Source organism: Bactrocera tryoni, unplaced genomic scaffold (assembly GCF_016617805.1).
Source record: "Bactrocera tryoni isolate S06 unplaced genomic scaffold, CSIRO_BtryS06_freeze2 scaffold_25, whole genome shotgun sequence".
NCBI lineage: Eukaryota > Metazoa > Arthropoda > Insecta > Diptera > Tephritidae > Bactrocera > Bactrocera tryoni.
Genome location: NW_024395977.1, coordinates 11,565,072 through 11,592,991, shown reverse-complemented (window position 1 = coordinate 11,592,991; position 27,920 = coordinate 11,565,072). Strand labels below are relative to the sequence as shown.

At 35.6% G+C, this 27,920-nt stretch overlaps 1 protein-coding gene and 1 pseudogene across 1 annotated transcript in view; one reads left to right on the top strand and one right to left on the bottom strand.

The window, feature by feature from the left end:
- Positions 1-5,784: 5,784 nt before the first annotated feature.
- LOC120780684 overlaps positions 5,785-27,920 on the top strand; it is an 82,639-nt gene continuing 60,503 nt past the window's right edge. Inside the window, exon 1 of the mRNA XM_040112950.1 lies at positions 5,785-6,857. The gene's annotated coding sequence lies outside the window, so the exon portion shown is untranslated. The remainder of the gene's footprint in view (positions 6,858-27,920) is intronic.
- Positions 26,879-27,081, bottom strand: LOC120781017 (annotated as a pseudogene).

The following is a 27,920-nucleotide window of genomic DNA, read 5'->3' as shown; positions in this document are numbered from 1 at the left end:
TCGCTAATGTCGCGAAAAGACGCTTGTTGACAATGGCATGCTCGGGGAGATGTTACGGCGTCTGTTTTTATGAATGAAGCGAGGTCGCTTATGGAATTTGCGCCTGCGTTTATGAATGGAATCGTTTTTATTGTAAAATTTACTACATTTGTCCTTTGGCTGCCATATTGACTTCTGATGCTTCTGTTATTTGAGACAATTGTTTTTGTAGAACAATGTTTCAATTTTTTGTTGGTGACATATTCACATGTGTACGCATATGTATGTTTGTATGCTTGTGCATTATTTGTTCGGAAGTGTATACAAATATACATATGTACATATAAGTGTAAATGAATGTATATGAGCATGCAGATCAATATTACTATTCATTCATTCATACAAAATTGTACGCATATCATAATTATGTTTACATGCCAATATGGAAATGCCGACGGCAAACGCAAAAGTATATGTACATATTTGCATACATTGCGATTGCCTGGTTCAAAGCAAAAATTTAAGCATGAAAATATCACAATGCTGTGGTTGGGAGTATCATCATGGGCATGCATACATACTTATATTGTCTTCATATTCTTGGGTATGTGAGACAGAGAACACAATAAAAATATAAGTTCAAGTTTTCACTTCTACCTGCACTCCCGGAGTGCAACCCCTCTCGGGTTTCTATCCATTTCAAAAGATGTATATTTAGCATTAAATTTAGCATATAAAAATATTTTTTTTTTTTACACAAATAAAAAAAAATAAAGCTAAAGCTTAAAATGAGCATAATTGATATCAAAAAAGTTTATGTACACTAATGATTGTTTATATAAATCAAAAGTAATTTTGATTTTGGCCTACATTTTGTTGCTATTATTGTCCCTAGACATCGCTGTATGCTCCCCACTCAATTTCTGGTATTATTTCCGGATATTTTGACCCTCTGAGTCAATGATCCAGTTTTTTGCCCTTATTTTGATGAAATTCGATGTTTTCGAATACGGTTTTCCAAAAAGTTCCAGATACTTTGAATAGGTTTAATGTATGGTGATTTCGGGACCTATGGAGTTATTTTTAATTCCATAACAACCATTCACCTAAAAGATAAGATGGGTGTTTTGGGTCGTTATCCTGTTGCAAATTGATTTTGCTGCTGAAATTATGGAAGAAACAGCGATTGGTTCTTTTGAAGAAACCAAACAAACCGGCTGGAGACCCTAGCTCGCACCATCCTAGAATCATCTCCAAATACCTGTCGAATAGGCTGTTACTTTTTGATACCGGCGATGGACCCAAAGAGTGTATGGTAACGGGGGAGGTAACCCCAAGGATCAGTTCTGGGTTTACTGTTGTGGAATATACTAGATGACGGAGTGCTTAAACTCCCACTAGGAAAAGGGGTCTAAATTATCGGGTACGATGCTATTGCGGTAACTGTGGTTGGAAAAGAACTAAACCAGTTAGAAATCCTATGTGAAGAAACCTCTGAAAGGATGAAGAACTGGCTCATAACTAAAAAGCTCCAATTAGCAGCTAAAAAACAGAAGCAGTGCTAATCACAAGTAGAAAAAAAGTGAGCTGTCAGTTGACAGCTGGCAGATGTGAAACATCGAAATTATTTTATACAAGTAATGGGTTAAAAAGTACAGATTATGACAGGAAAATGGTACACAGTGAAATAATACAATATTATGAATTTTTTTCCAGAAAACGATGACAGATAGTTTATTCAATAAACATTTATTTTCTTTATATTTAAAATTTTATCCAAATATTTGTTTAAAATAACGTCAAATCAATTATTTTCATCAGTGACTTCCGTAATAGTTACATTCGAAGTTGCCTCTGACGGTATTACTGTTACAATTGGTCGATGATAACTTAAGTATGTATGTTACAAAAGTATTAGACATCACATTATCAAGATATCTAATAAATACAATATCTATTGTTGTTCCATATCTTATAGTACATTCTCTCGGATTGTTGTTTATTTCCAACTGAAGTTCTTCTTGCAGGAACGATATTAATGGCATAAGTATAGATATGATTGTCGCCGTGGCGATACAGGCCGTGGTTACGATCACCATGCTATATTATTATTATTATGGAATATACATATGGGCGATACGCATTCTATATGTAGTCTATATGTAGCAGAGAACGTAAAATAATAGAGAAGGTTTATAATAGGGATATTTCACTTTTGGGATATTTACTGTTTTGGATGAGCGTATTTCACCACACCACAGAAAAATTATTAGCGTGTTTCACCACATTTAACATCAGGGGACACGAAAATTGCAGAATTGAGCATTTTCAGTGTTAAATGAGAAAAGTTATGCTATTTTCGATGTTAAGGAATGTACGCTTGCAGACTCGCACACTTACAACGTTACAAATTTGTTGACCAGTGTAATCATTGGTGTATGTAAACTTTTTTGATATGAATTAGGCGCATTTTAAGCTTTAGCATTAATTTTTTTTATTTGTGTAAAAAAGAAGATATTTTGATATGCTATACTTAATGTTAAATATACATCTTTTGAAATGGGTAGAAAAAAACCGTAAAGTGTAATTCAATACACGCTTCGACAGAAATACTCATTTCCACACCACCATGAGGTAGAGATACCTTATTTTTATGCCAGTGGTCATTTCTTATATGCTAAATATTGTCATTTATATTTGCAAGATATGTTTCATTTGAAGCAAGGAATGACAGCTGATGAATATGAAATATTTACAAGGAAAGGGCATTTCACAATTAGACGTTCTGACAAATTTTGGTGTGGTACTGTTGAACAGAGTTACGTACACGCAGTTTTAATGTAAGATGACGACTGACTTTATTGAATATAATATACATACATAAGAACAGTGTGAAAGGAATAAGAAGTATAGTTATGTCAGATATACAAATTTTCATAACACTTCCTTTTAATGGAAAATCTGACAACACTAACAATATTAGTTAAATCAAAAATTATGTTAAATGATACATGACTTTACATTAAGCCTAATTTAACATTAATAAATTCATTCTTAACTGCAGGTATAGCCTTTGTTAAGCCCTCTGCTAACATTTCGCTTGAAATATGTTCCAGCTGCAATGACTTATCTCGTAACTTCTCTCGTATAAAATTCGCCTTGTTTCTGTGAGCAACCTTTAACCACGAGCCTTGCTTTATAACGAACCAGCGCACCTTCAGCAGTGCGCTTAGTTTTAAAAACCCACTTCGAACTTATTGCTCTTTTACCTTCAGGCAACTTCGTAAGCACCCAAGTTCTGTTTGTCTTATGAGATTCTATCTCCTCTTTCATTGCGCGTTTCCAGTCATCTGCCTCTGGACAATTCAATGCTTCTTCAAGATTCACAGAATCATTAGCATCAGACACCACGCTTAACAATAAGCTCTTTTTAGCCTTGTTAGCAATACGCTCTAATCGACGAACTGCATACTTTTCGCCACACTGATCAGCTACCTCGCTATCATCAGGAGTATCGTATTCACTTTCCGAAGATATACTGACATCACACAATTCGCTCTCATTTAGCTTCCCTGAATTGTTAATGTCATTAGCTTCGTTTTCATTAATAATATCAACTATTAGATTTGGCTCTGTGCGTTTGTATTTATTGCCTGTATTTTCTAAAAACTTTACATCACGACTTACAATAAACTTGTAGTCAGATTATTAGTAAAGCCTAAATGCTTTTGACTCCATGGCATAACCAACAAAAATACACTCTTCTGATTTCGCATCTAACTTTAAATGTTTTTGCTTTGGTATATGAACCATCGCTGTACAATAAAATATGCGTAATTATTACAAATTTGGTTTAACACCAGACCATATTTCTTCTGGACTTCGACTGTTACCTCTATATGGAATACGATTTACTAAGTACGCTGCTGTATTTGCAGCTTCTGCCCAAAATATGTTTCCTAGGCCAGAATCCAGCAACATGCATCTCACAATTCAATTCACGTACCATTCATCCGCTCAGCCGCCTCGCTTTGCTCGGGCGTATATGGAGCTGTCTTTTGGTGAACAATACCACATTCACGCAAAAATTTTATAAATTGAGAATTACAATATTCAGTGCCATTATCTGTTCTCAGCACTTTATTTTACGATCACATTGCGTTTCTACTTCGCTTTTAAATTGCTTAAATTTTTCAAATACGTCTGATTTGGATACAATCGGTAAGCAAATACCTTTCTTGAAAAATCATCAACATACACCAACAAAAATCTTGCACCGCTGAACGATTTTGTGCCAATTGGACCAAGCACGTCCGAATGTACAACGTCCACGAGTACCAGATGATTTCGTTGTTATTCTAGTTTGCTTTCCCTTACAACATACGTATACAATACATTCTTTTTCACTTGCGCAGTTCTAATTAACTCCAAGCGTTGAATTCTGTACCTGCTTCATGCTGTTTTTGCAAATGTGTCCTAACCTTCGATGCCAAAATTATCAATATAAATTTGTACAAACCATTTTCTGTATACGCTTTAGCAATTAATCTGTTTTTCTCATCAAAGATCTTACATACATTCCCTTTTGATTTGTTTTGTTATTTGCCGAACCGACAAAAGATTTGCCAAAGACTGGGAACATATTCGGCATTTCGAATATTTGTTTCGACTTCTGTTCTATATTTGTTTCTGTTTACATTTAAAACCAGGCTGACTTCGCCTACACGAATTCGCTAACACCGAATTTGAAAACATTGCCGTCCTGCTTTTACCTTCATTCTCATTTACTTTCTTTAATTTCAGAGACTTGCGACACTCTTTACGCATATGGCCTTCCTGACCACTATTCAACCAACGAAACTTTTCCGATTAGAACTTTTATATGAATATGAACTATTTACAAGGAAAGGTTATTTTACAATTAGACGTTCTGAAAAATTTTGGTGTGGTACTGTTGAACAGAGTTACGTACACGCAGTTTCAATATAAGATGAGGACTGTCTTTATTGAATATAATATACATACATTAGAACAGTGTAAAAGGAATAAGAAGTGTAGTGATGCCAGATGTACAATATTTCATAACAGGTACGTGGTCAGATATGACAACGGAGCAGTCGTTATTGAGGACGATGAAATGTCTGGGTGGGCGTACTCATGGTCGAGGAGTCAAGGAAAGCGTTCTATCCAAGTGGACGTTAGGAATGGCATTTCTGTACAATATTTGTGACGAGGTTGAGACATTTTGCGATGTGGCTTTTTCCAGATCCGAGCAGCATGTCGAAATAAGAACTTTACGAGTTAAACGTGACAATGATGACGTCAAAAAATTGGTGGATTGGTTGTCCAATCATCCACCTTTTCCAGAATTGAAGGAAATCATGTCAATAAGCACTGGAATTATCGGAGATGAAAAAGTTAACTGTCATATGTCTCAAGAAATTGGCAGTGCTAGCATTTCGAAAATCATTGGCAGTGATTTCCATACTGTAAAATTTAAACGTAATGACAGATTAAAATCGCTTCGTATTATGAGTACAGGCATTCGGATAGAAAACGAGTTAGTGTCGATTAATCCTTTGTTAATTTTCCAAAGAATGTGCATCGCTAAAGATTCTGAAGATGAACTTGAAAATTTTCTTACGTACGAACTTGCTCCAATTCCGTTATCCCTTTTCAATGACGAAGGCATGCGCAAATGTATCAAATCCACGATGTATCAGGCATTTGAACACCATTCTGGCGATATCAATTTTGAAAATACGATATACCACATCAATGGAGTATACTTATTACACCGAGTCGTTTGGCAACAGGGCTAATCATTTTCATCTATTTGCAATAAATACATTGATTACGTCCGATCGCACTATACCTCCAATGTCATTATAGTATTCGACGGATATCCAGAATTTATAGCAGCTCGTAGTACAAAGTATATCACGAAAAACTGCTTCAGTAGACATACTTTACGACGAAACAATGACGCCAACTGTATCCCAAAGTAAATTACTGGGTAACGATGCAAATAGAACCGCCTCATTGAAATGTTGAAGATAAAATTTGAAGCTGAACACTTCATGGTTAAACAAGCCACCGAAGATGCGGATACGTTAATAATTAATATCGCAATAAACTTCTCGTTCTTTTGACAGCGCTATCAACGAATCCAAATATATACATCCTTAAACAAGGAAAAGGAAAAATTTCACGTCAAATATACTCCATAAACAGTATAAAAGATAAAACAGCCTCAAATCATATTTCATTTTTACATGCCTTCAGTGTTTGTGATACCTCATCGACATTATTTTATCAAGGAAAAATGAAATTTATTAAAGTACTCCAAAAACCCAGATTTAAACGAAGTTATCGAAGTATTTAAAAATCCAAATGCAGATACAGAAAACATTGCTAAAGCTGGAGAACGTTTCCTTGTCGCATTATACAGCTACAGAGATGTGAAAAGTCGGTACGTCTCTAAATAAATATAGATATGCATGCTTCACAGCATCAGCACATAAGAGAAAATTCAATATTGCGTCGCTACCAGTTATTATCAAAAAACTACTTTTGGGCGCCATACGAGGTGGCAAAGTTGAAATTTGGCAAGAGTATACCAAAATATATAAAATTGCCAAATTTCAAAACTCCCGGAAAACTTTACAAGTAAAAATACTAAATGACTGTACTATAAAGGATAGGAAACTAAATCAAATCATCAGGGATCAATCCGACAACGATTCTCTATACATAAACCAACTACAAGTGAATACAACAATCAAAAAACATTTTTTATAAACAGGAATGGCTTACCCATTTTACAGAGAACATCTCCGGATGGTAATCCAGTTTTTTCCGGTTCATAAGAAGATTTTGTGAGTATAAATTATCCGTATGCTAAAAGAATTAGGTTAGTGAAACAATTAAATACAAAAACAATGCATGAGAATTCAGTAATAACCCATAAAAGAGAAGTTAATTTACTAGGCTTCGATATGGAATTCTTGGAGTTAGATAAACTCAAAGATTATGATTTTATTATAGGCATTAAAGGCTTAAATATTTTCGATTACTCCATTAGTTTCTCACAAATTACAGATTCAGTTAACCTAAACTATACTGTAGGAGAACAAAAATATGAAGAAGAGATACAAATTTTAACGCAAGACAATCATAACAATGAATTACTACCATACGTATCTACAGTTGAAGCTGAAACTAATGAACCAGTATGGGTAAGACAATATCACTACCTGCAGACAGATATGTAGAGGATTTGTAGAAGAAGAAAAAAATAAATTATTGAAAAATAAAATAATCCAACCAAATAAAAGTCAATATAACTCGCCTATTTGGACAGTATCAAAAAAAGGTACAGACGATAGAGGGAAAGCAAAAAGGAGAATGATAATAGACTTTCAAAAATTAAATAAATTAACCAACTCAGACTGATATCCTATCCCAGACATAATAATGATGCTACAGAATTTAAGTAACACTAATTATTTCAGCAATCCAGCCTTCTCAATAAATAGCGCGAAATACCAAGTTTTCGTTTACCATTCGCCCCCTCATCTCTAAGAGATGTGTTGATGAGATACTTAGGCCTAACATTGGCAAATGTGCATATGCAGCGTTTGAAAAACTACGCTACTCTCGTAGCATTTCATTTTACTCTTGCTACCGCTCTCACTTTGTCGGGAGCCACAGCATAGCCTTAGCATAACAATGTAAAGTATGTGCTCTACTCTGCTCCGAGTTTTGTTAGGTAAAAAACTATAGCTGGAGCGGGAGCAAAAAATTAAATTTTGCGCTATGCTCTGGCGTAGCGGTAGCAAAAAATTGGGAGCGGTAGCACAGCAGAGCTAATGAAAATTTTCATGTGCTACAGCTCCCGCATGTGTTTGTTGTTTTTTTTTCTTTTTTGCTATTTTCTGTCATTTACAAGTATGGTACAAGTTGGTATATAAAAGAAAGTCGTTTATAACTCTAGAACGGCTGAACCGATTTGGCTTAAAATTGGTGGGGAGGTAGCGTAGAAGCAGGGTAAGGACATAGGATACATTTTATCTCTTTATGCTAAAATTCAATACAACTCATAAATACAAAAATTATATTTCAAATCATAAGCATTTGTTCAAAATTTATGTAGTAAGAATCATTTGAAAATTTTAGCAATTCAAAAATAGAAAGAAATAAGTAAAAATTTTCATATCCAAACATGCTTAGTATATGGGCTATACTGATTTTGCTCCTTAACCAGGTAGTTTTCTTTTAAGACGAACCCGTTCGATATATTTAATATCACAACAAAAAATGGCATTGAAATTTTCATCGTCAAGGCACTGCGGATACTTTGCTAGATTATTGGTCAAGGACGCAAATGCATTCATTAGCAACCAAACGGGATATCTAACATAAAGATATAGCGGAATAATTGGAGTGTTGATAAAAAGGTTTATTATAATTTTAGATATACAGAAATCTTTTCGATTCTTTGCAATATACATTGAAGTAAGTATATGCGTACAATTTCAAACTAATTCTTCCTAAAAATGATAAAATTACTAAATATTGGGAATGGTAGAATAGAACTCCAAATACGCAGTGCAATGGATTAAAACTGGTACTGGTAATCAGTAGATGAATATTAACCACGTGTATTGCAAAAGGTAAAGGCGAGGTATCTAAACCTGATTTTTCCACGAAATTCCCATTTTTTGTATAACTGACAAGAGCTACAGCGTCTAAAGTCAAAGCGATGCCATAAAATACCTCTGGGGGCCTATTCTGTAACTCGATTCGAAAAACAATTTACTCGAATTCGGATTTTTCATATTCTGTAATTCGATTTTCGGATTTTCAAGCCAATTTTGGAATAAAATATTCGTTAGCTTTTGAGTTGTAGAAAGCAAAAACGAAAATTGTACGTATTTACTCTGGCACAGGGTGGTACAACTTTCGGATAATTATAAAGTAGATCCGAATTTCGAATAGAATACATTTTCGAATCGAGATACAGAATAGGGCCCCTGATCTGTAGAAATTTAAAGATAAATAACCAAGATTGTAGTGTATTTTCTATGGAAAATTTTTATATGCCTCGGTCCAGTTCTTAATGTTAATATGTAGGGCTAAAATTTTCATGGAATTTTTTTTTGGGGTATTTCCAAGGAAATTTCGTGACGGGACCGAACAAACTTAATAATTCAAGAAAATAAAAACACCCTAATGTATATAAAAAGGGGGAAACTATATGTAGTTAAAATTAATTTCGAAAATTCACAGTAATTGTGTATTGTAATACATTTGGAATAGATGATGTTCTTGGTAATATAAAAATGGTAAATATTTTACATAATAAAAAAAAATTTATAATTTATTCAATTATTATCTAATTCACTTTATTAATATATTTCTTAAAATATTTGATTTTAGATTTATAAAGTCACTTGACGCAACAAGTGCCAAAATGATTTGCATAACATTTTTTTGTTTGAATTATTCAATTAATTCAAATATTATGAGAGAAAATAGCAAAAAAGAAAAAAAACAACAAACACATGCGGGAGCTGTAGCACATGAAAATTTGCATTAGCTCTGCTGTGCTACCGCTCGGAGCAGAGTAGAGCACATACTTTACATTGTTATGCTAAGGCTATGCTGTGGCTCCCGACAAAGTGAGAGCGGTAGCGATAGCATAGCAATAATTTTAGAAATTTTGCTGCTACGGAGTAGTAAATGAGAACCCTGTGCATATGTACATATTGATGATGTCCTAACGGGACATCTCGACAGGATAAAATCTATGTCTTGCGAACTGTCAAATCTATTGCTATTGCCATTGCCACATCTGTATGTGGGCATTTGTTATCATAAGATAATCATTTGCGCAAAGGCGTAGGGTAGGTAGGTTCTACATCAGCTCGAACCATGCTTGAGCTCTTGAAAAATTTATTTTATCATTTGCGAAGATAGCATTTGGGTAGGTAGCTGATGTAACCCATGTTTTGAGCCCTTGAACTGTTTAAATCTTTTATGTGGAAAATAAAAAAAGGATAAAGATCCTTTTGTTTACAAATGTATTTCTGGTAAAAATTAAATAATAACAAAGGATAAAGATCCTTTTTTTTTTAAATGTATATTTCTGGGAAAAATAAGAATTCATATTTTTGGACTACTATGTCATAATTGTGGCATACATTTTATATACCAATTAAAACAATAAATTTAAAATGAGCAATGATATTTTGATTTTCGCTATTATAAGTTTATTAAATTTAAGATTTCGCTTATTCCCAAACTAATTTGCATAATTTTTCTGTAAATTAACAATATTAAACTAAATAGTAATTTTTGAAAAAATATTATTTTAAAAATGTACTTTATTTTTATAATATAACACAACCGTCTCAATACTCGCTCTTCTAATTTTCATTTTACCGAAATGAAAATGCCGTCGGCATATGTGCAAATGGGATATGTTGCATCTTCGATATTTTCATAGAAATGAAAACTGCGCTGTCAAACTGCTGAAGTGACAGCTTATAGCTTACGATATATGGCATACGGGGCATCTCGACAGGATAAAATCTATGTCTTGCGAACTGTCAAATCTATTGCTATGGCCATTGCCAAATCTGTATGTGGGCATTTGTTATCATAAGATAATCATTTGCGCAAAGGCGTAGGGTAGGTAGGTTCGAGCTGATGTAGCGCATGCTTTGAGCTCTTGAAAAATTTATTTTATCATTTGCGAAGGTAGCATTTGGGTAGGTAGCTGATGTAGCCCATGTTTTGAGCCCTTGAACTGTTTAAATCTTTTATGTGGAAAAAAAAGGATAAAGATCCTTTTGTTTATAAATGTATTTCTGGGAAAAATGAAATAATAACAAGATCAAGATCCTTTTTTACAAATGTATATTTCTGGGAAAAATAAGATAATAAGAAAAATATCATTTTTTTACAAACGTATTTCTGGGAAAAATAAGAATTCTTATTTTTGGACTACTATGTCATAATTGTGGCATACATTTTATATACCAATTAAAACAATAAATTTAAATGAGCAATGCTATTTTGATTTTCGCTATTATAAGTTTATTAAAATTTAAGATTTCGCTTATTCCCAACCCAATTTGCATAATTTTTCTGTAAATTAACAATATTAAACTAAATAATAATTTTTTGAAAACATATTATTTTGAAAATGTACTTTATTTTTATAATATAACACAACCGTCTTAATACTCGCTCTTCTAATTTTCATATTACCGAAATGAAAATGCCGTCGGCATATGTGCAAATGGGATATGTTGCATCTTCGAAATTTTCATAGAAATGAAAACTGCGCTGTCAAACTGCTGAAGTGACAGCTTATAGCTTACGATATATGGCATACGAATTAGTTTGCGATATATTGTAAGATATAAGCAATGTGGAGTCTCCACAGGCAATAGGCACGGCAATACAGTTAGCAAGACATAGATTTTATCCTGTCGAGATGCCCCGTTAGTTTGCGATATATTATAAGATATAAGCAATGTGGAGTCTCCACAGGCAATAGGCACGGCAATACAGTTCGCAAGACATAGATTTTATCCTGTCGAGATGCCCCGTAATATATTCTGTTACACCTGAACAACATATGAAAGACATTACCAATATCACACAAACTACAGAAAGCCGATATGAAAATCTCAGACGAAAAGTCACATTTTCAGAGACAAACAGAGCACATTATTAAAAACGGTAGGAATACAGTAGACCCCAAAAAAATCGAAGTCATAGATAAGTACAAAACCTCGAAAACCGAAAAAAACTTCGATCATTCTTGGGCATGACCTCTTATTACAGAAAATTTATCAAAAATTTCGTTCAAAGAACAAAACCACTCACAACATTTTTGCGAGGCGAGAATGAAAATATATCTAAAACCAAAAGCTCAAACATAAAAATAAAATTAGATGAAGAAGATATTAAAGCAATTGAATATTTAAAGAATAAAAGAGCAAGTAGAATTATATCAGTCAGACTTCGAGAAAGAATTCGAACTCACGACTGACGCAAGCAATTATGCAATAGGAGCTGTATTTGCCTGGGGAAGAAACCCAATTGCATTTATATCACAAAAAAATCGGAACACTAAACTAAAGAAATGGAAAAATCAGATAGAAGAATATAGAGCCAAATTAAAATATAAACCAGGTTCTCAAAATGTAGTGTAGTCTTTGTAACAACCAACGAGTCCATGCACTCTGCATAAACTCAGCTCCAGTAAGAATGAAGGAAGTAGCCGCTCCTATAAATCAATTTAAAAATTAAATAATTCTAAAAAATCAAGCAAACCACAATTAATACAAGGCACGATATTTCCAAAACGCAAAAGGTTCATTGTCCACTTTACAATACAAAATGATTTAATTGGAACATTGAAAAAAATAATAAATCCAAATATCACAACAGTTTTCCACATGCAACTGGAAACTTGGTACGAAATACACGAAATTATAAATACTACATTTGACTCAGCGAAAAAGGTATTTTGCCAACATCTATTGAAAGACATAATAGTGGAGAAAGAACGAGATGAAATAATGAAACACACTCATGAAAGAGCACATAGAAGCGCAGAAAACAATACCAAAGAAATTTTAGAAACATACTATTGACCAACTCTGAGAGAAGATATAAAGAAACTAGCAAAAATATGTGTGATATGCAAAGAAAATGAATATGAACGTCACCAAACAAAACAAGTATATGGAAAAACACTAATACCAGAAGGCATACAAGTATGTACATCCATCCATAGGTATATCCATACAAAGGGACATATTTCACATCAACAATACCACATATTTAACAAGCATAGATAGATATTCAAAATATGCGTATATTAGGAAACTAGAAAACAAAGGAGAATTTCATAAAACTCTAGAAGAAGTTCTCACTCAAATATACCTATTCTTCTCACAACTCATGACTGATAATGAGTCTACATTTAAAAGTATCGCATCACGAGCATTCTACGAAAAACTACATATACAACACACAATGACTACGCCCAGCCATTCATTCGACATCAAACGCTCAAGTTAAACGGTCGAATTCCACATTAATAGAAATAACCGTGCCCAAATCGCGAAAAATAAAATTACCGCAGACGAAGAAATATTTAGGGCCGTAAAAGAATATAATCGCACCATACATTCGGTTACAAATCACAAACAAGGGGATGTATTCTTTGACAAAAAAAATAGATTCAGTGAAATTAAAGACCACAAAAAAAGAAACAAGAGTCTATGCTAACATATCACAATAAAAAAGGGAGAATAAAATATATACACCAGGAGACGAGGTATATGAAAAACAAAACCGTCGCGACTATTAAAGAAAATAGTGAGGACACGATCTTAACAACCAAGGATCGTATACAAAAATAATCTTCGCAACAATGAAAACTCAAATAATCATAATCCTAAACCTGATGTCCACCATGACAGCTCAAAAAATAACGAGCCTGGAAGACAAGAAACACATACCGACGGAAACAGATCCAGCCTAGGTGTTCAAAAAAGAAGAATATCTATTTAATATGACGAATTTGAGAGCAATCTCGAAACCATACTACGTGATAAAAGGAATGTTAGAAGCAGAAGGAAAACAAGACGTAACTGACGAAATTTGAGTCAATGGTACAGAAATCCGCTGGAACTATTCCTCAGAACTATTAGCAAATGACAGACGTAAACGATCAATTGATATCCTATGTTCAGTATTAAAATTCATAACGGATGTACCAGATCATGACGATCTTATAGATATCAAGATCACCCTTAACGATTTAATAAATAATAATAACTAGCTGACCCCGCAGCCGTTGTCCTGCGTGAAATTATGTGTTTTGAAATGAAAAAAGTTGAAATTGTATTGTTGCTACATTTTTTTAATGTGGCGCAACTTAATAAACATAAATTTTTGATTTCCGTTCTGGTGCGTAAATATACAGAGAAGATGGGTTTCCAACTCGTCAACACGCCACATATATCTGGCCAATTTTCCCTGGAAATTAAATACGTTTGAAATGAAATGGCTGTCCCTTGTATTCGATAACTGCGTCATAATCTGTCGGGTTCCACTACACAGTTTCGGCGCATGAAGATTGTGAAACATAATAATGGCAGATCCAACTTTGAGACGCAAAAGATGCTGGGGCATACCAAGCCTCTCCAAAGAATTTGGAAATTCCACTGGATAATTTACATTTTCGTCTTCCTTGTCAAGACGATCGATCGATTTATATGAGCGCAAACCTCCCGGAATTTGACTTTGAATCTTCCAGTTTAAGTCATTAACATCGGTATTTTTGGCAGCTAAAATTGCGCGTGTACTCAAGCAATTGCAGTTACGATACTTTGACCAATGTTCGGATAAACATTCGTGATGAGTTCATCTTCCGTTGAAGTGAATTGACAAAAGGGAGGTGAAATTGATATCAAACCACTGGAAGTATCAACCGAAATTTGCCCATTTCCAATTCTAAGCGAATATCCGTACAATGTAAAATGTCGTCGGCAATGTCATTTTTTCGTATCCCATAATTAACGCTAATTTGAAAGCTGATATATCAAAATGCGAGACTCACAACAGTCGGAAAACTGGATTGCAAAAGTAAATATCCTACAAAGGGCTTTATTACAGTTCACATATCGACCCATTTGATACTGCTGATCTCATATCGTTCAAGGCCAATAACCGCTATGTTGCTTTCTTTGGTGACGTACTTGCAAACGTATTTGATCGATTTCACCAATCTGCAATATTCAAGATTGACATAAGTTTTGAATGTGAATTAGACAAAAGTGGCGAATATAGTACGATCCATGTGTTGTCAACATCGATGTGTTGTTAACGTCGATATTCACGCTAAATGTTCTGCCATTGTCGCTGGTGAGCGACGCCGATAAAGTGAATATCCATCATTTCCCATTTCCATTTCCGAAAGAAAAGCACATGAGTAGTGTTTCGTGCATTTATTATCAGACATACAAACCAAAGTAGGATTGTAAGGTTCGCAAGGTCCATGAAACATATTGGTTTTCACCACTTCGTATAATTCTGGATCTATCTCTGAATAAGGAATTTCCGCTGAAATGATTTCATCAATTTGATCTGGTGTAATCACCATCCGCATCCAAAGATGACTGTGTGCGTGCGGCAAACCTCTTTTCTGCTACTCAACAGAATACATTCAGCATCTAACAGCACCATATATACCATAGGTTGCTTCAAGATAAAGACCATCAAACATCGCAGCTATTGTTTAAAAAGTCGTGCTGTGATATCGTTACGATCGCTAGCTGATTGACCGCGATCCATAATTCCGCATGTATGTCATCGCATTTTGGGAGTAATTCTTGCATTTCCTTGCGCTGCCATACGTTGATGGCAAAAAGAACGCCGACCAATATTAGCGCGACCTTTTCGTGGCTTCGTAACAAATTTCAATCTGTAATTGATCACTTCCTCTGAAACACACATAAAGTTTTCACTGAATAATTTTAAATAATTTTTCCTTTGGATAGCCGGAATAAAAAAGCAAGCGACCGCAATTGAACAATTCAAATAATTTACAAATCAAAAATTGAAAAACAAAACAAACAAAAATTGAAAAAAATGTCTATGGAAAATGTTACTTTTTGGAATTGTCCAATTTTCCGACTTCTCCTCATGAAAAGTATAAGGTATTTGTTTCTAAACCTTTCCCCATCCACAACAAATAACCTTTAAAAATTTCATCAAGATTGGTTCAACCGTTCTCTTAGTGTTACAAACAAACATTCATTTTTATATATGTACATACATACATACATATATATGTATGTACATTTGTAACGTTTGTATGGGGGAAAAGAAAAGGGCTGTTTTTAGGGGTTTTCCGGAAATTATTCGAATTTTTCTCGCCGTAAAAACCATCTTTGAACTTCAACGAACATTTAAGACAAAGAATTGGCAAAATTGGTTAGGCGCTATTGAGTTATGAGCGTACATACATTTTGACGATTCATTTTTATTTATATAGATATATAACGAAAAATAAATTCAAATTTTGAAACCTTAATGCAGAGGTTTAACATCAAAAGAATAAAATATCAAACACTCCTCCAAGAAATCCATAGAGAATTATTAGACTTAACTACTACAATAAATTTTGCAAAGAATGGAGATTTCTAATCTGCAACAACCAATATAGAAGAAATTGGAAGGATAATGAAAACCAAAAAAAAAAAATTTCCCAGTTATTAATGTTTTAGAGTATGCAAGAATTCACATACTAAGGATACAAGCGCCTTTATTGTAATATATAAATATCTAATCATAAACAAATTATGCTAAACTTTCAAACTAACACCTTTAATGTATAAAAAAAAAGGTGCGTGGAGTCCCTACGCGCGGATGAAGTTATACTTCTTAGTGATATTCCAAGAAATGCATATCATTTTGTATGAAAGAAAACTAGAAAACTTAAATTCACATTTTATAAATTAAATAAGTATTGAGCTTTCTCCTACTAATATATTGGGCAAATTGACAAGTGTCGATAATTGCGCCAAAATCAAATATAATATATATTCATATGTAAATATGTTTTAATTTTCATAATTGTGCGTTATTTCATAAAGTTGTGCGTTAAGTCGTGAATTTTCCTTATATTAATTAATTTGAAAGTGCCGAAAAATGCGAAACGAAATTTCAATAAATTTAAGTAAATTTACATGTATTTTCATTTACATTTAATTGTCAATAAATTTTTAAAAATTATTTGCCCTAGTTGTTCATTTTATTTTCTCATATATTTCAGCCGATTTTTGTATAGAAATTAGAAGCAAAATACGAAACAATCATACATACATATATTATGTCGTTTGCACATTTGTCTGTATGTTTGCGAAAGCAAATGTTCTACAAAAGCATATTTCTATACTTAAACAAAATTTTTAGAACCATCGTATGTTTGTTACATGCATAACCAAACCATACTTAAGTCAGCGCAACCTAAGTGTCAATGGTGGTGTTGGTGGTAAGCGCTTGGAAAGTCAAGATGCTACCACAGGTTCGAATCTCGACAGAATAAATTTTTAATTTTTTGCTTTTAACATCGTATACTATACAAATAAATATTTTTCTTACTAATAGAAATTAAATTTATCACAGCAATATACTTAATATACATATACATATTGCTGTGATAAATTTAATTTCTATTAGTAAGAAAAATATTTATTTGTATAGTATACGATGTTAAAAGGCATACATCTTTTATCCTATCTTGTGTATCTGCACATGCTCATATGAGTATATGTATACTAGGCCGGGTCGATTTGTGAGGAGGCAAAAAAATCGCCCATTGCTCTATGAAAATCATATTCTAGGGATCAAAATAAGATACTTTGCCGAAGGAACCATACCTTTAAAACGAATTTTGATGTCCCCCAATTTGGGTCGAACCTTTGGGTAGGGGCAAATTTTGAAAAATCCCACTTTGACCCATTTAGAGTGCTCCAATCGAGTCCAAATGTATGACCGACCCCCACTAACTTTGGACGGCCGATCCACCCATGCCAGTGGCACACCCCCTGGAACTCCCCTGGGGGGTTCCCAATACAATCATTTCAAAATATCACCATTTTTGGTGATTTACATGAAAAAATCAGCTAAATTGCTATGTTTCATTTTTATTTATTTATTTATAACAATATTTATTTTTTCTCTTAAGAAATTTATTAAGTCAGAACATATGTAAATGAAAAAAATTATTTTAAGTGAGTTATAGAAAAGAAATTAAAAAAAAATTAATGTCGTCGCCATAACAGCCTCTACATTTTCCGGTATAACCCGTTTGGAAACGCTAGCTAGTAATTGAACATGTCGTTCCGTTCCTTGTATGTGTGATGGAATTTTTGGATCATTAAACGGTGGATCATCTTGATTTATATATTCTTTCAATGTATCGTACGGAATGCTTCGCGTGAATGGTGGTTCAAATACGATCATTTCCGTATAACTTGTGCAATTAAAGTCTATATCTGGTTTTTTATAAACTCTAAGTTCCATTGGCTCGTCAACATCGGTTCGATAGCGTAGAATTTCCTTGATGGTACAGTCGCCCTTTTCTTTCCTATCATCAAACAACATTGATAACAAGATATTTTCCGAATGCGCATAATATGAATGAATGAATGACAAATGCCTCCTTCAGCAATGGATATTGGTCCCAGGTACTATCAGTCATCGATTGGTCATTTAAATAACTGTAGTATTGGTTAGCTGACATCACCGCCGTCCAAGAAATGCGATGGACGGGACAAGGACAGAGACGAGTAGGTCCTTGTGACATTTACTACAGTGGCCATATAAAGGAGCGCAAGTTTGGTGTAGGATTCGTGGTGGGAGAGAGACTGTCGCCGAGTACTATCATTCACTGCGTGGTGAATGAACGTTCAGCCACAATCCGCATCAAAGCGAGGTTCTTCAACATATCGCTGATCTGCGCCCACGCCCCGACGGAAGAGAAGGACGATGTGACCAAAGATGCCTTTTATGAGTGCTTGGAGCGCACTTATGAAGGCTGCCCCCGCCACGATGTCAAAATCGTGCTTGGCGACTTTAACGCCAGGGTGGGCAAAGAAGGTGTCTTTGGCACTGCGGTCGGTAAATTCGGCCTCCACAACGAAACATCCCCTAATGGATTGAGGCTGATTGACTTCGCCGGGGCCCGAAATATGGTTATCTGTAGTACTAGATTCCAGCATAAGAAGATTCATCAAGCCACCCGGCTGTCTCCGGATCGAAAAATCACCAACCAGATCGATCATGTTGTGACAGATTGAAGACACGTTTCCAGTGTTTTAGATGTGCGTGCGCTTAGATGTCCTAACATCGACTCGGACCACTATCTTGATGCAGCCAAGATTCGCACCCGCCTCTGTGCAGCAAAAAAGGCACGTCAGCAAACACAAGGAAGGTTCAACGTCGAAAGCTGCAATCACAACAGACAGCCGAACGATTTTCTACTCGGCTTGCACTCCTGCTCTCTGAGAGCACTCGTCAACAACTCGGTATGAGGGAACTGTGGGACGGAATTTCAAACTCCTTACGTGCAGCTGCAACCGACTACCTCGCAACGTTACGATCGACCACTACACGTGCGGGATGGGATAGATACCGAGAGTTGAAGAGGGAAGCGAGACGCATTTGTAGACAGAAGAAGAAATAGGCTGAAATGCGTGAGTACGAAGAGCTTGATAAGCTGGCCGACAGGGGTAATGCTCGAAAATTCTACGAAAAAATGCGGCGGCTTACGGAAGGTTTCAAGGCCGGAGCGTACTCTTGTAGAACCCCCAAAGCTGATCTAGTCACTGATGCCCAGAGCATACCTAAATTATGGAGGGAACACTTCTCCCGCCTGCTGAGTGGCAGTGAACGCACAACACCAGGAGAAGGAGAACCCGATTCCCCAATCGATGACGATGGAGCAGACGTTCCATTACCCGACCATGAAGAAGTTCGAATAGCAATTGCCCGCCTGAAGAACAACAAAGCGGCAGGGGCCGACGGATTGCCGGCCGAGCTATTCAAACACGGCGGCGAAGAACTGATAAGGTGCATGCATCAGCTTCTTTGTAAAATATGGTCGGACGAAAGCATGCCCAACGATTGGAATTTAAGTGTGCTATGCCATATCCATAATCCATAAAAAAGGAGACCCCACAATCTGCGCCAACTACCGTGGGATTAGCCTCCTCAACATCGCATATAAGGTTCTATCGAGCGTATTGTGTGAAATATTAAAGCCCACCGTAAAAAGCTGATTGGACCTTATCAGTGTGGCTTTAGACCTGGAAAATCAACAACCGACCAGATATTCACCATGCGCCAAATCGTGGAAAAGACCCGTGAAAGACGAATCGACACACACCACCTCTTCGTCGAATTCAAAGCTGCTTTCGACAGCACGAAAAGGAGCTGCCTTTATGCCGCGATGTCTGAATTTGGCATCCCCGCAAAACTAATACGGCTGTGTAAACTGACGTTGAGTAACACCAAAAGCTCCGTCAGGATCGGGAAGGACCTCTCCGAGCCGTTCGATACCAAACGAGGTTTCAGACAATGCGATTCCCTATCGTGCCACTTTTTCAACCTGCTTTTGGAGAAAATAGTTCGAGCCGCAGAACTAAATAGAGAAGGTACCATCTTCTATAAGAGTGTACAGCTACTGGCGTATGCCGTTGATATTGATATCATCGGCCTCAACACCCGCGCCGTTAGTTCTGCTTTCTCCAGGCTGGACAAGGAAGCACAGAAAATGGGTCTGGCAGTGAACGAGGGCAAGACGAAATATCTCCTGTCATCAAACAAACAGTCGTCGCATTCGCGACTTGGCACTCACGTCACTGTTGACAGTTATTACTTTGAGTCGTAGATAATTTCGTCTATCTTGGAACCAGCGTAAACACCACCAACAATGTCAGCCTAGAAATCCAACGCAGGATAACTCTTGCCAACAGGTGCTACTTTGGACTGAGTAGGCAATTGAGAAGCAAAGTCCTCTCTCGACAAACAAAAACCAAACTCTATAAGTCACTCATAATTCCCGTCCTGCTGTATGGTGCAGAGTCTTGGCCGATGTCAACAACGGATGAGTCGACGTTGCGAGTTTTCGAGAGAAAAGTTCTGCGAAAGATTTATGGTCCTTTGCGCGTTAGCCACGGCGAATACCGCATTCGATGGAACGATGAGCTGTACGAGATATACGACGACATCGACATAGTTCAGTGAATTAAAAGACAGCGGCTACGCTGGCTAGGTCATGTTGTCCGGATGGACGAAAACACTCCAGCTCTGAAAGTATTCGACGCAGTACCCGCCGGGGGAAGCAGAGGAAGAGGAAGACCTCCACTCCGTTGGGAGGACCAAGTGGAGAAGGACCTGGCTTCGCTTGGAATATCCAATTGGCGCCACGTAGCGAAAAAAAGAAACGACTGTATATGTGCTATAATCGCTTAAGCGGTTTCTACGCCAATTAAGAAGAAGAAGAAGTATTGGTTTGCTATCGCAGCTCTCACATCAACACTTTGTGGAGCTGACGCGGTGGCATTTGTGTCTTGACCATTACCTAAAACAATAAAGACATGTGTAAAAACCCAGAAGAAAAGTAAATAGATACATTCTTACCGGCACGTTTGAAATCTTTGCCTTGGAGGATCGATCTTGTTTTACGAAATTGGAGGTAACTTTTCTGGATCCCTTTATGACGCGACCACATTCAACACACTTCGCGGATAAGTTGACTTTATCCAGACCGAACGTCTGGAATGAAGACAAGTATTTAGAAAAAATATCGTAAAGCTATTTACTTTCTTACATAACATATTTAACTTTGTTAATGCTTCCAAATATTTCTACATTCTCTATCTACCTATCTACATACAGTGGCGGAAAAATTTATAAAAAATCAGCGTAATTTTTCAGAAAATTCAAACTTGCACATTATTATATTTAAATTGAATGGACTAAAAAGCTGCACACCACAACTTTTTCTAAAAATTGTAATAAAAAAGTTTGAAATTTAGATGAAACTTTGCAGAATTTTGCTTTATTTTGCACAAAAATTGCAATTTGGATTCTTATGGTTTTTATTAGCAGTTGAAATGTATTAAAAAAAAATTAATAAACACTAAACAAGCAAATTTAAAATAAAAGAAAATATTCAAATTTTGTCAAAATGTAGTGTGCCTATACTTTTTTCCGCCACTGTATGTACCTGGAAAAACTAACAAAAACACTAAAAACCAAATGCAAAACAATACCAGACATCACAAAACATGTAAACCAACTTCTTTCAGGTCCGAATAAAATTTTGGTCCGAGTATCACAGGAAGAACAGTTGATAGGCGAGTTTTTTTGGACGTTGTTGGTGTTTCTAACGCCAGTCTCCGCTTCCTGGACGGCCTTTCTGGCGAATAGGTTGGGTCGGCCATTTCATCATCAGCAGAAAAATCATTTTCCAAACTTGAAGACATTACTAAATTCTTACAATTATGTACTATCACAATTTCATGAATATTATAAACAATATCAGACATGGACTATGGTTGCGAGAATGTTCGCGTTGAGTATTCGATTTTACTTTCGTTTTCGCAAAAATACGTTTCTTTTGTTATTGTTTTGTTGTCAAAATTTAATGTTAACAATCACATGTCAAAATTACCACTCTGACATTTACATGCTGGTATAAATATATAGCGGGATTCTGTAACCAGTCTCTAGTCTCTATTTGAGATATTTTGAGGTAAAGTCTCAATTTTAGACTAGTTACTATTCACTAAACAGTCTCTAGGGTTAGTCTCAAAATATTGACTAAAATTTGAGACCTGATAGTTAGCAGGTCACAAATTAAAAAGAACTCTTGCTGCCATTTTGAATATACTGAATAGAGATCATCATATAAATTAATCGATTGTCGTTTTTTTATATTTTGTAAGCAACTTAAACACGAAAAGGTTAAAAATAAATCAATTTTACATAAATTTCATAAATATTATGAAACAAAGTCAACATATATTTTTTATTTTTATTGATAATTTTTTTTTTTTTTGACGATGTTATAGAAAATTTAATATTTGTTATCGACATATTTATTTTCTTTCAAGCGTAAAAACATCTCTGAATAACGAAATGTAATAGATTTTGTCTCTAACTTGAAATTTCAAATGAGGAGACTTGATACTGTATCACAGTACAGAATCGCACGGATAATATCCACTCCAGGCGACATGTAAGAAATATAAAAATGTCATTTATTTGTGTTATTTCTTTTAGATTGTTTAGAAACAGATACATAGTTTATATGCGAAATCATCACTGCTACTTTTATACATATTTTATTATGTGTCAACATTCTTAGCACTTAATTGTATACAACAACATTGTTTAAAACTAAAGATATGCTTGCTTTAGGTCTGAGCGCCGGCAATCGCCAAACAGGTTTTGTCTATTTGAGTGACTTTGATAACGCACTCTTATCATACTTGCTTAGGCAAGCGTAAATGCCTACATTAGTGTAAATGCATAGAATTAGAACATGTACCACTATCTCAGCTGATCGTTATACCGTAGCCACCGTATGAATTAGGAGAAAGGCTGCAGGTTAATCAACTTGTTACACCTGTTAATTTAGTTTCTCGCAATTGAATGTCGCGGTAATCGCCAGCGCGATTGGCAATCAAATTATATCGAAATAAATCATTAAAATTAAAATAATTAAATTCGTTGTTTTTCTTTCGAAACATTACACGGGCAATAAAAAAGGTTATTGTCCTCTAAACATAGATATTGGTTTCACCATTGTAAGTAATTGAAGGTACTTGAAAAGAATTAAAAAATAGATTCAAGTACATTTTTCAATTCTTTTCAAGTACTTTCAATTCTTTTCAAATACTTTCAAGTATTTGTTAAAATTTCAAGTATTTTTCAATTACTTGTACTTGTACTTGTACTTGACAATTTTGGGAATGCCAGTACCACTACAATTCCTTTAAAATGTACTTGTTACAAGTCGTACTGGTACTTGATATTACCCAGGTCTGCTTGAAAAATAATGCACTCCGTACACGACAGAGCTGTAATACTTGATACTGAAGTACATTGGCATATAGCATTTAATTATAAATTCAACCAGAATTCTTAAATTTGCATCTGGATTTTCCGTTGTCACATATAATCGCAATAATCTAGCGCCCTTGGTGAGCCACCTAGAATGTACAATTTTCCGAACGAACTTTCGATTTATCCATGATGAGAGGTTTCCCATGCTTATCTTTAATTTTAAAATCTTGCAAAAGAGCGGTTCCCAATGCTGATGCTACTCTGTCAGACACACCAAATCTGTCACATACCAAGGCAAAGTTAAAACAATCGTATCTCTCTGTGTATTGTGAACTTGTGCTTCTATCCATATCTTCTTGAACCGGTGGCGGTGCGTATGTTGAATCATCGGGATCTTGGTATGTTGGCATTGATGATGATAGACGTTGCTCCTTGCTCTTCAGTTTCCACCATAAATGCATTCATTGTTAGTCTTCTCTGATTATGTTGATCGTGCATAAACTATTTGAGGCGTTCGGGAACCCAGCCGCATGCACATGGAGCTGCCTTCAAATCGCATTTACTTGTCCCAATGTAAAAAATTGTTTCCAGAGATTTTACATACTCTGTAAATTGTTGGGTTTTGTTTCTTCTCTTGATTTGCTCTTGATACTTGTCAAGCAATTTATTCAATTTATTACATACACTTTTTTCAGCATTATTTCCATACCAAGTTTTTCCCAAATTCCAATCAACTTATCTTGTACTTGAATAGTGAATGATTTATGGGAATACTTTAAAAAATAAAAATAATATCTCAAGATATCCAGATGGGTTGGTAAATTAAGATCAGTCAAATCAGTAGACACACCAAAAACAGTAGCATCATGCTTGGGTATATGACTCATTGGGTTTTCGATAGTTGTTGATGTAGTTGCTTCATCTTGCGGTGTAGAGGATGGTGGATTCATTGTTAACTTTTTGAGGTAATAAGAATGAAATGGTAATTGTAAAGTAAGACACGTAGGGTTTTGGTTGTTAAATAGAACTCAGCTCTGGTTGCCCAGAGCTCTTTTATTTATAGCAGTGGTCGGCAAGTGCCGAGTGCACGCATACAAAAATATTCTTGCTTGTGTATGTGGCAAAAATACTCACTGCCGCTGTCGAATTGTACTCCCAAAAAACTTTGCGCGCAAATACTATATATTTTTTTGAAAATTTCACAGAAGACTTTAAAAATAACTGAGAAGTATTAGATATTACAAAAAAAAAAAAGAAACTCAGAACTGCTTTTCGAAATTTTGAAATTGTTAATAATTGGAAATAATTCAAATATATGTTTATTTTCGTTTTTTATAATGGAATCGTTTCAACAAGCAAGGCCATATCTTTGCCAATTTGGCCAAAGCAATTTAAAACATTTTCAACAAGATTTTTTACAAAAGGACCGTCTTCATATGGACGACATTTCTTTGCCAATGCAAGCGCAACAACATAAGGGGCTTTTAATATTTGGCGTTCTTCACAATTTTGATTATGATCTGGCTGATTTAAAAATTTATTGAATACTTTGGCTTTCATTTCGACAAGTAGTTCCGCTCTTTCATCATTTTTGTCCTTTTCATAATCAATATGGTGTGACATGTAGTGCCTTCTTATGTTATAGTTGCTGCATTTTGCTAACTGTGTCGAACAAATGTAGCATTGCGGCTTTTTTAAATAATTTTCAAAGAAAAAAACATCAATTCCCAAGAATTGTCAAACATATTTTTGCAGTGTATTTGAATTAAACAAACGCGCATAATGTTGCTTTAACAAAAGTCAAGCAGAGACTAGTTGCTTTGTGTATACAAATCTCTTGCGTACATGTGAATTGCCGATCGTGTCTGTGTAAAAACACGATTGCAGCCGGGCCCGCGGGTCTATGGGCTGCCGACCACTGATTTATAGCATTCCTTATCCTAATTTATGTATGCACCACATGCTGAGTGCATACACACATCTTAACACTAATCTACTGTACATACCGACAGTATGTACACATATCTTAAGCATAAGTATTTTCAAGGGCAAACACAATTGTCTATTGTTAGTTTAAGATCATTTGCGATCTCAAGGGCAAACACAATTGTCTATTGTTAGTTTAAGATCATCACTTAAATTAATTTTTTTCATTTACATATGTTCTGACTAAATAAAATTCTTAAGAGAAAAAATAGATATTATTATAAATAAATAAATAAAAATAAAGAAAAAACATAGCAATTTAGCTGACTTTTTCATGTAAATCACCAAAAACGGTGATTTTTTGAAATGATTGTATGGGGAACCCCCCAGGGGAGTTCTAGGGGGTGTGCCACTGGCATTAGTGGATCGGCCGTCCAAAGTGGGGGTCGGTCATACATTTGAACTCGATTGGAGCACTCTAAATGGGTCAAAGTGGTATTTTTCAAAATTTGCCCCTACCCAAAAGTTCTACCCAAATTGGGGGACATCAAAATTCGTTTCAGAGATATGATTCCTTCGGCAAAGTATCTTATTTTGATCCCTAGAATATGATTTTCATAGAGCAATGGGCGATTTTTTTGCCTCCTCACAAATCGACTCGGCCTAATGTACATATATTTGCATACATTGCCGAATAATGCACAAGCATACAAACATACATATGCGTACACATATGAATATGTCACCAACAAAAAATTGATCTTTACAAGTCAATATGGCAGCCAAATTGGCGAAGAAGAAGTGTAGTGAATTTTACAACCAAAACGATTTCATTCATGAACGCAGGCGCAAATTCCACAAGCGATCTCGCTTCATTCATAAAAACAGAGGCCGTAACATCTCCCCGAGCATGCCTTTGCCAACAAGTCGTCTTTTCGCGACGAAGGCAAAAGCTAAAAATCATAAATTGCACAACTTTCTGGTGCTTGTCGCAAAAATCTGCGTCGATATGTATTCACGATCATACGTATACATACATACATATTTACGCATGTTTGTAGGCAAAGCTGCTACAGCGGCAAGGGGTGACAATCGGCGGCCATTACTTTACTGATGCCATAGAAATTCTATTGTTACGAATATGGAAATGACAACGAAATAATGCAAATATGCATATTTCTAAATGTCATTAATTTCTTTGAAGAAATGAAAGGAATGAATGATCCTGAGAAGTATAGTCTTAAATTTTCAACGGCCAACGAAGAGCATTTCAACCAAAAGGAATTTATTCATTAAATCCACCACTCAGAAGTCGTTTTATCCGTTGTAAGCGAACGATTTTCGAAGAAACATCATTTCTAATATGCCACAAGACAAAATTAGAAATGAACTTCTTAAACCTCACGCTGTCAGATAAAACGATATACTTCGTCATTGCGGGTCGATTTCCAAAAAATGTAAATGAAGACTAACTACAGAAATGATCCTGTAAAGTATAGCCCTAATTTTTCAACGGCCAACGCAGAGTATTTCAACCAAAATATACGCAAAATAGTTGAGAATTCGCAGAAATGAAAGACAAACGAAAGAAAAAGAAGCATAACTTCAATAATGCACAAGCATACAAACATACATACATATGCGCAGCAGCAGCAAGGAAAGAGGTAACAATCGGCGATCCATTGTATATTTCTTCCATGCATAACCAAACCATAATTCTTCTTCTTCTTAATTGGCGTAGACACCGCTTATGCGATTATAGCCGAGTTAACAACAGCGCGCCAGTCGTTTCTTCTTTTCGCTACGTGGCGCCAATTGGATATTCCAAGCGAAGCCAGGTCCTTCTCCACTTGGTCCTTCCAACGAAGTGGAGGTCTTCCTCCTCTTCCTCTGCTTCCCCCGGCGGGTACTGCGTCGAATACTTTCAGAGCTGGAGTGTTTTCATCCATCCGGACAACATGACCTAGCCAGCGTAGCCGCTGTCTTTTAATTCGCTGAACTATGTCAATGTCGTCATATATCTCGTACAGCTCATCGTTCCATCGGATGCGATATTCGCCGTGGCCAATGCGCAAAGGACCATAAATCTTTCGCAGAATTTTTCTCTCGAAAACTCGTAACGTCGACTCATCGGTTGCTGTCATCGCCCAAGCCTCTGCACCATATAGCAGGACGGGAATTATGAGTGACTTATAGAGTTTTGCTTTTGTTCGTCGAGAGAGGACTTTACTTTTCAATTGCCTACTCAGTCCGAAGTAACACCTGTTGGCAAGAGCAATCCTGCGTTGGATTTCCAGGCTAACATTATTAGTGGTGTTAATGCTGGTTCCTAAATAGACGAA